This window comes from Zingiber officinale, chromosome 8A, assembly GCF_018446385.1.
Source record: "Zingiber officinale cultivar Zhangliang chromosome 8A, Zo_v1.1, whole genome shotgun sequence".
Lineage (NCBI taxonomy): Eukaryota > Viridiplantae > Streptophyta > Magnoliopsida > Zingiberales > Zingiberaceae > Zingiber > Zingiber officinale.
In genome coordinates this window covers 14,993,695-15,003,551 of record NC_056000.1, presented here as the reverse complement: position 1 = coordinate 15,003,551, position 9,857 = coordinate 14,993,695, and the positions used below count along the sequence as shown (strand labels likewise).

Here is a 9,857-nt window from a genome sequence, read left to right as displayed (position 1 = left end):
TTTTCTTCCTCTTTTCCTTGGTGGTGTGGTCGGCCCTTCCTTCTTCTCTTCTTCTTCTCTTTGTGGCCGAACCTCTTCATGCTTATGGAGTTTTAATTGGTGGCCGGATCTAGCTTGAGGAAGAAGGAGAGAAAGCCTACATCCCTTGGAGCTTGGTTGGTGGAAAAGATCTTCATCTTTTGGAAGCTTTGTGCCTGGCCGAAATTTGAAGAAAGGATAAGGTGCTTTGGTGGTTTCTCATCTCGGAAGATCGTTGCCCACACAACATCCGAGGTTAGAAGAGGAATACGATAGAAGATCAAGAGGTTTTTCTAAAAGGTATAACTAGTATTTTTTCTTTCCGCATCATACTAGTTATTTTTGGAAATAATACTAAATACAAGAGGCATACGATTCTAGAGTTTCAAATTTGTTTTCGATATAGTGTTCTTTTGTTTTTCTTTTCCCTGTAATTTGATTGTTCTTTTCGGTTAACCTAAAGTTATTTTAGGAAATTAAATATTAACTTTCCATAAAAAGTTTTGTCTAGTCGGTGGTGGTTGCTCCCATATCCAAGAAGGTCATGTGCCTCGCCACGTCAGTACTGGGAACCAATTATGGAAATTAATATTTAATGGAATTAATAACTTAAGGTGACTTGGGTCGAACGTGTTAAGTTCCGCAGGAGATCCAAGTCAAAACCTAAAAGAACAAATAGATTAAGTTTTGGATCAAACGTGTTAAGTTCCGCAGGTGATTCAAAATTTAATTTAAAAGAACACATGGTAGCTAGGAAAAGGTTCAGACCTTTGTACAAAATTTTTGTACAGTGGAACCTCTAGGTTTTCCGAGTAGCAACCAACAGTCTTCTGCTCCGGATCCGCTTGATTGGGTGATCTCTGACATCCGGAATAGGGCTCACCCGAACCCATCTTCCGGTCTTCTCGAGCGTGCTTCCCTCCGGCTTCTCGTCCCTCGGAATTGCCGCGTGTCCCTTCTCGTCCACCAGCGTACTCATCCGCAGACTTCGTCCCTCGATCGCACCCCGTGCCGACCTTCGCGCTAGCTGCGTCTCTTGCTCCCTGAGCAATCTTCCGCTCCGGCTTTCGTACCTCGGAACCATCGCGCGCACTTCCTTCTCGTCCGCCGGTGTACTCTTCCGCAGCGCCTCGTCCCTCGGACGCACCGCGTGCCGTCCTTCTCGCTAGCTGCGTCTTCCGCTCGAGTACCTGTGCTCCTAAGCTCCTGCACACTTAGACACAAGGTTAGAAAATAACAGAACCTAACTTAACTTGTTGATCACACCAAAACCAACCTTGGGGTTCCAACAATCTCCCCCTTTTTGGTGTGATCAACCCAAGTTAAGTTAGGGTTAACTAGACAAAAAATAAACTAACTAAATTTACAATTTAGTGCACAAAGATAGAGAAAAAAAATGGTTTTAGGCTACCTCCCCCTAGACTTATACTTATCCTTCTCCCCCTTTGATCACAAAAAAAATAGGGTTCAAAAAAAAATCTAAGGGTTAAAGACATAGAAAATTTTGAAAAGCTACCTTAAAAAAAATTTCTAAGTCAAAAGATTCTAAGTTAGAAAAAGAATTTTGCAATCAATAAAACTTAATTAAATATTTTGAAAAATATTTTTGAATCAATAAAAGCAGAAAAAACTCTAAGTAAAATTTTAACTTAGGAAAAAATAATTTTTGAAAATTTTTCTAAACACTCTAAGTAAAAATTATTTTTGAAAATAGAATTTTAAAAAAAATTAATTATTTAAAAAAAATTTATGTCAAAATTTTGAAACATGTTTGAATAACTTTTTAAAGCATTAAATAATTCTAGTATTAATGCTTTATTAATTAAATATTTATTTCAATATTTGGCTTCCAGGCAGTGGCGAGGCACTAGACCTTCTTGGTTATTGGAGCAACAACCACTTTCTAGTCAAAGCCCATAAAGAAATTTTTGTTTAATTTTCTCACTTAAAGCGCTAACTTTGATTTTAAAATTTACACCAAGCAAGATTTAGGAACCCAATAAAGGTTCCAACCTACTGGATTAACTAAAAATTTCTTAGGGACATATTTTCTAGAGATATTTTTAATTTGTCCCTGGTGATATCTATAATACCAATTCAAATTATTGAACCTTCTAAAATTGGTTTTAGATGAGCAAGCAGAGTTTTTCAAGTTTTCTACTTGAATTTTTAAATTTTGAATTTCTAATTTTAATTTTTCATTTTCTAAATTTGATTTATCTAGCATTTCTAACGGACAAGATGTGACTAATATTGCTTTTAAATCTTTATTTTCATTTTCTAATTTGCAGCAATCTTTTGTTAAAATTTTAATGAATTTAAACATTTTATCAGGAGGAAGAGATCGTACCTCACTTACCTTGCCGATCTCGTTGTCGGTTTCTCCCCCTGAACTGCTGCTCTCTTCGGACGTGGCTCCCCCTTCATCGATGCTTTCGATGCTCATTTCGGAAGAGCTTGACTCGCAGTCGTCGTCTTGATGACTCGCCATTAACGCGAGCCCGGAGAACTCCTCGACTTTCGATTCCGACGACGTATCGTCCCACGTCGCTTTTAGGGCCTTGCGCTTTTGGATAGGCTTCTTACCCTTGTCCTTCCCTTTGTTCTTCAGTTTAGGGCAATTGTCCTTGACGTGCCCTTCTTCATCGCAATGGTAGCAGCGATGGTTCTTTTCTTTCTTCCCTGCGGATGGTTAGATTTCCTAGATTTACAAATATTTTTAAATCGTCTTACCATCATTACCATTTCCTCGTCGTCGAGAGAAGATTCTGACTCAGGTTCGTCTCTCGAAGCTTTAAGGGCGACATTATTCTTGGGCTCCTTCGGACCTGCACATCTTGACTCATGCACTTCAAAAGTTGAAAAGAATTCGTCTAATGAAATTTTTTCTAGATTTTTTGAAATGTAAAAGGCATCTACTAGTGATGCCCATTTTGAGTTTCTAGGAAAGGAATTTAGGGCATACCTTAGCGAATCTCGATTACTTACCTCTTCTCCGAGATTCGTAAGTCTGGTGATGAGTTCCTGAATCCTCGAGTGTAGATGTGCAATTGTTTCACCTTCTTCAAATCGGAGGTTTGTAAGCTGGTTACGAAGTAAATCCCGTCTTGCAAGTTTGGCTTCGGATGTTCCTTCGTGTAACTCCAGGAATTTCTCCCAAAGCTCCTTTGCTGAGTTGTAGGTACCGACTCGATTGACTTCTTGTGTTGGAAGTACACTTAGTAGATGGAATTCTGCTTTCTTGTTTGCCACGTGGTCAGCCTGCTCCTTCTTTGACCATTGATTTCTTGCTTTGCCCTCTGGTGCTTCATAGCCAAATTCCATTGTTAGTAATAAATCATAATCTGTTTCAAGAAATACCTCCATTCAATTTTTCCAGCTAGCGAAGTCCCCTTCGAATTTTGGTGCGTGGATGTTGGATCCGACCATCTTGTTGCTTCGTTCGGCGGTTAGTTCTCCTGAAGCGCCTCGGCTCTGATACCACTTGTAGGACCGATGCGGCCGGGTAGAAGGGGGGGTTGAATAGCCCTGAAAAATCAAACACAACCCTTTCTCGTATGATTAAGCTAACACATAAAAAATAGATTAAACAGAAAATAAAGCATAAAAACGAGGCACCGAATTTGACTTGGTTACAACCGGGGAGGTTGTTAATCCAAGGATGAAGATCGCACTAAGAGCTCCTTCAGGCGGAGAAGCCTCGTTTACAGCAGTGTAAGCACAGAAAGACAGAAGCTAATCTAAACAGTGGAAGCACACAAGTGTTGTTTACAATTTCTAAACTGATGAAGAGCTTCTGGACCAAGGTTATATTTATAGCCTTGGTCGGGGCGTCTGGAAGGGTTCCGGGCGCCCTGGGGGGATAAAGTTTTATCCCCCAACGTTCAGATCACGTAAATCGCGATCTTGGTCAAAATCAGGGTCCGGGCGCCCGGAAGCATTCCGGGCGCCCCGGACAGCTCCGGGCGCCCGGATTGGTTCCGGGCGCCCCGGAGCAAAAAGTCAACTGCGGTTGACTTTTTGTCCGGGACCACTTCTCCGTTAAGTCCCCGTCTCGGTCCGGGTCTTCTGCTCCGGATCCACTTGATTGGGTGATCTCTGACATCCGGAATAGGGCTCACCCAAACCCATCTTCCGGTCTTCTCGAGCGTGCTTCCCTCCGGCTTCTCGTCCCTCGGAATTGCTGCGTGTCCCTTCTCGTCCACCAGCGTACTCATCCGCAGACTTCGTCCCTCGATCGCACCCCGTGCCGACCTTCGCGCTAGCTGCGTCTCTTGCTCCCTGAGCAATCTTCCGCTCCGACTTTCGTACCTCGGAACCATCGCGCGCCCTTCCTTCTCGTCCGCCGGTGTACTCTTCCGTAGCGCCTCGTCCCTCGGACGCACCGCGTGCCGTCCTTCTCGCTAGCTACGTCTTCCGCTCGAGTACCTGTGCTCCTAAGCTCCTGCACACTTAGACACAAGGTTAGAAAACAACAGAACCTAACTTAACTTGTTGATCACACCAAAACCAACCTTGGGGTTCCAACACTTTTCTCCTATTCTTCTTCCTTGTGTGGCCGGTGACATCTTCATCTCAAGGAGCTTGGTGGTGGCTGGATCTTGCTAGAGGAAGAAGGAGAAATAGGAGGCTTTGTTTCGTAGCATCCCTTGGAGCTTGGTTGGTGGCCGAAAGTTCTTCATCACTTGAAGATTGTTGGTGGCCGAAACTTGCTTGGAGAAGAAGGAAGCTTGGATGGATTCTCATCTCGGTAGATCGTCGCCCACACGACATCCGAAATAAGAAGAGAAATACGACAGAAAATTGTGAGGTCTATAAGCTACATAAGGTATAACTAGTTATTAGTTTCCGCATCATAACTAGTTCATCCTTTTGTTTAGATCTTGAAATATCAAACACAAAAGGCTAGTGATTATAGGTTTCGAATTTGTGTTTCTTTTGTTTTTTCGATCTTGTGATTCGATCGTTCTTAATGGTTAAACATAGGGTTACTATAAGGAGATTAAATATTTAATTTCTTTGAAAGGCTTTGTCGAGGTAGTGGTGGATGATCCTATACCCAAGAAGGTCTAGTGTCTCGCTATGTTTGACCTGGGAGTCGATCTCTGAAATAAATATTTAATCGAATTTGTAACATGGGTGGATTTGGATCAATAATGTTAAATATCGTTTGCGATCCAAGTCTAAACCTCTAAGAACAGATAAGTTAAAATTAAAATCAATAATGTTAAGTTTTGTTTGCGATTCCGAATTTAATTTCTAAAGAACACAATAGGTTGTTAGGAAAAGTTTAGGACTTGTACAAAATTTTTATATAGAGAAACCGGTACGATATTCCGAGTAACAACCAACAGTTAACTTACTTCTCGTGCCATCCTTCTCACTCATTGGATCTTCCGCTCGACTTCATATGTTCCTAAGTCTCTGTACATTTAAACACAAGACATCAAATCCGTAGAAACTAACTTAACCTGGTTGATCACATCAAAATCAACCCGGGATACTTATAATCTTCCCTTTTTGATGTACATCAATCCAAGTTAAGTTAGGATTTAACCAAATAATAAAATTGGTAACATTGCAATCAACTCCAATCAATTTGCAATTATAATTGTTGGTCCCTTTGGAAGCCGACAAGAATCTATTATAAAATAACAGCTACTTGTCAAAGAATATTCTACTACTCTGACATATTCCTACAACATAGCATTTCTATATTCCACCACCCGACATTATAACACCCAACATTCTCTAACGCTTCATCATTGCGGTGGTTATAATGACCATTATAAAAGGGGTCCACTCTGTTAACGACGTACGTGCGCGCACGTATCCATACTACTATTATATTATTCATCTTCTCTCTCATTTTTGGTCGGTTTTGGTTTGAACATCAGAGTATTTACACCAAGGACCTCCTCTTTAATTCTAGCTCTAATATTTCCATTGACTCTCTGTGTGATATGAATAGACCTATGGTTTTCAACTCGCAGTCCCCCCTCTGTCAACATTCAAGCCACCTCATCAATAATTTCATCTATTCGGCTTTCAAGCAGATCACCAGATCTAATAAATAATCCATTATTCCCGTTAGGTGCGTATCCCTAATTCTTAGGAGATCATTTGTAAATACTATATAATAAAATATTGGCTGATAATTACTAATACCGAATGCCTGATTAATACTGATGCATGATTGAATTTTAAAATCAAAATTATTAATGTATGATTTTATTATTTGAGTAGCTGTCCAAAATTATTTATTGCACATAAGAAATTAGTCGGGCTGTGAGCACTATAAGAAAATAAGATTTCATAATATTAAAAGATAATATTTTTTTAAAAAAAATGTTGTTTTGTTTTACAACGTTTTTATGAAAAGCATTATCTATGTTTTATATTTTTTTATTAAAGATAATATTTTTTTTTCAAATAAATGTTGCATATTTTTTTTAATAGAAAGACAAAGTTTTTAAAAAATATTATCTATGAGTGTTTTTTAATATTCACAACAATAATTTTTTAACACTATATCACCTAATTTACTATGCCAATATCTCCTTTAACGAAAACTCATCTCCAAAACTCTAAAATTCATCTTCACCTTTTTTTTTTTCGCTTGTCGCCATCTTTACCTCTTTTCTTCTTAGTAGAGATCTTTTAATCCATAAATTATAGATCAAAAGATGATCAACTACATAAGAATTCTTAATTTTGAATGAATCTTAATTTTAAATAGATAAAATCCATTCAAATCAACATCTAAAAGAAATCTATCCTCTTATCGTACTCCTTCCTTCTTGACTCATCATCCTCGAATCTCTGTCAAAATCCCATCTAAAAAGCCAGGACCAGTCACACCTCGCCTTGAAAGCCTTCATTACCGCGCGAAGTGAGCAGTGGTATTACATTGATCTCAACCTCTACACAGAGATGATCTCCATCTTGTCTAAGTGCGGATCGCTGTACGAGATCGATACCCTGATCATCGATCTGATGGAGGAGGGATGGCTCTTTGCAGAGACTTCCAAGGGGGCTCCTCGGCTCGTTAGGGCTCAGATGGCCGATCAACGACAGCGCAGAAGGTCAAGAACAGATTTTACTTCGTGACGTGGTGGATGCTGAACGTGGTGTTCAACATCTACAACAAGAAGGTTCTCAACGTCTTCCCCTACCCTTGGCTGACCTCCATGATCTCCCTCGATAACGACTCCCTCATAATGCTTGTCTTCTGGGCTGCTAGGGTTACCGAACCGCCCAAGACTGACTTGGGTTTTTGGAAATCCCTAACTTCGGTATGCAAAACAAATTGGGTTTTTCGTCTTCGCTGATTCTTCCTTCTTGATTCCTTTGATACCCACGCCATTTGCTATTGCTGTTGAAGGCCCCAAGGTTTGGTCAGCTGGTTGGTAGAAGGCCATCTCAGATATTGGTCCTCAATTTGTTTGGTAAAACTATTCTTTCTTCAGATTAATTTTGTTTGAAGTAGACTTTGCTTTCTTCTTTTCTCTCGAATTGGTTTCACTCTTTTTTGGAATACGTGAGTGGCAGCACGGAGTGTGTTCTATCATTTCTCCTGGTCAACAAATTTTGCACGTGGTAGAAATTTCAATAAGTTCATTAAGAATACCAATGCTAATCAGCAAAAGATATATCATTTTATCATTATCAGACTTTATGTACTTGTGCACTTTTAGACTGTCTTCTTGAAGTACTCATCTTGGATCATTTGTTCCTCCAATTGGTTTTGGGTCATTCACACAGGTTAGAGAACTGCTTGAACACAAAAGCTCGCTTAAGTTCCAACCAGATTGGATGACCCTTCTTAATGAAACTCAGGAAGGTGCTTTCCAATGAGTATGTATTTGTATTGCTGTGTTTTTAAAATTGAAAATCATATTAAGAATTTCTCACTTTGTCACTATGCTTTTTATCAAATTTTGTTACAGTGCAGTATTAAATCTTTTGAGATAGCAACTTTTTCCATTTCATGTAACTTGTTTTGAATTGCCAGGAGTCAGGTTGTCAATGGTGGCTCCTAATTAATTAGTCCATGTAAATATTTGTGGATATGTATATATAGCAGCATGAGTGTGAAGAATAAATAGAATTTTGATCCTGCCAACACAGATATGAAACTTGTAGATGAGGTAAAGTTTTCTTGAAGAATATTGTACTATTCCATATTTTTTTCATTTTGTTCAGGTTTTATAATGTTTTTTCCTTCATGCTTTTCAGATCAAACTGTAAATACTACGTCGTAGAACCATGATGCATCAATAAAGAAGCACTTGTACTTGGTGTACCTTATGATATATGCCTTGTTGAAGGCCTTGGAAACCCAACCCAATTTTGAGATTCCAAAGCCACCTGTGAATTTCATATATACTCTGATTTATATACGAACATCTGAAATATTAGAAGTACAATAGTAAAATATAAATGTCTCATTATCGTAGATATAATTTCACTTTATTTTACTGTTAATTGTGATATTGTTTATGGTTTCATATAATTCATTTTGTTACACTACTAAAGTCATTATTGTGCTTTCTCAGTTACCGATAAGAATACTAAGATATATTATGGTTTAAATTCACAAGAGGATCTAGACCACATTGATGGGCTAATTGAAGAAGCAGAAACAAGATTCGAGAAGTTTCGACACCTAGACTCATACATTGGTAATTATCATTGCAAAGTTACAACTTCAGTAGCTCTCCTATGAGTTTGGTGTCATGCTTTTATCAGTTTTAGATTTGCAAACTAGATTGGACTTTCTTAAGCCAACTCATGGATTCAATTAGGATGTATGTCTTCGTGTAGATGAATGTGTAACATTACTATTTGAGATTTGAATCCTCTTATTTGTCATTTACTGAAATATGAACTTAATGGATGGTGAAGAATAGAAGGAACATGTATTAAATGTATAATAGATATTTTAATTTTAGATAATTCATTCTTTCGAGAATATAATCTTACTAAGAGATGAATTATGTGTATGTTTCTCAGGGTGATTTAATACAATGCAATTGTGTTTAAATCCTAATCTCATGGGCACTTTGATCTGGATTTTCATTTCCATTTCCATAATTTAAGTAACCATTTTCTTTTCTATTTCGTTTCTTGTAGCAGTGCTGCAGGAATCTCAAGCACGTTGAGAAGCAACTCTCCACTAAATTCGGTGACCCCTAACACCTTCAGTCCGACAACAACCAACACAACAAATGGAGTTTTATAGGATTTTTGTTTTTATATAGACAATATGTATGACACATTTAAATTGTGTTTTATAAGGATTGAATTAAATAATTCATGATATACAATGATTTTATAAATAGAAAACAATAATATTTAATAACAGTATTTTTAAATGTTATCTTTAGTAGAATTTAATAACAGTATTTTTAATAATACTTTTTTAATCACATAAATAGCACAAAAAAAGTGATGTGTTTCAATTTTTTTCTGACCGTGGAGGTATTGGTGTTATATATATTTATTATTTGATCACTGGTTTGCCCTCTCTCTTAAGGAAAACAAACAATAATAAATTATCATCTGACAAAAAAATCAATGCAAATGACGTAAGAAACAAAACACACTCTACTGTGACCAACTAGCAGCTGTCAATGGATTCTTTTAGACACACATGTGCCGTGCTATCTTATTTTCATCGAGCTAAATTAAATATAGGATAAAAATAGTCTTCTTTGCTGTGATCTCATAAAGAAAAGAGCCTTACCAACGGCAACAGTTTAATATTATTCTAATAAATTATGGAATTGATTTTCAGTAGGTTCCATGAAGTTCTTATAATTTATCTCTTTTCTAGA

General features: G+C 37.9%; 1 long non-coding RNA gene across 1 annotated transcript; it reads left to right on the top strand.

The window, feature by feature from the left end:
* The first annotated feature begins 8,053 nt into the window (after positions 1-8,053).
* Positions 8,054-8,659, top strand: LOC122008820. The gene is made up of 2 exons (XR_006119383.1): positions 8,054-8,168; positions 8,257-8,659. It is a non-coding gene; the product is annotated as an uncharacterized LOC122008820 (long non-coding RNA).
* The last annotated feature ends 1,198 nt before the right edge of the window (positions 8,660-9,857 follow it).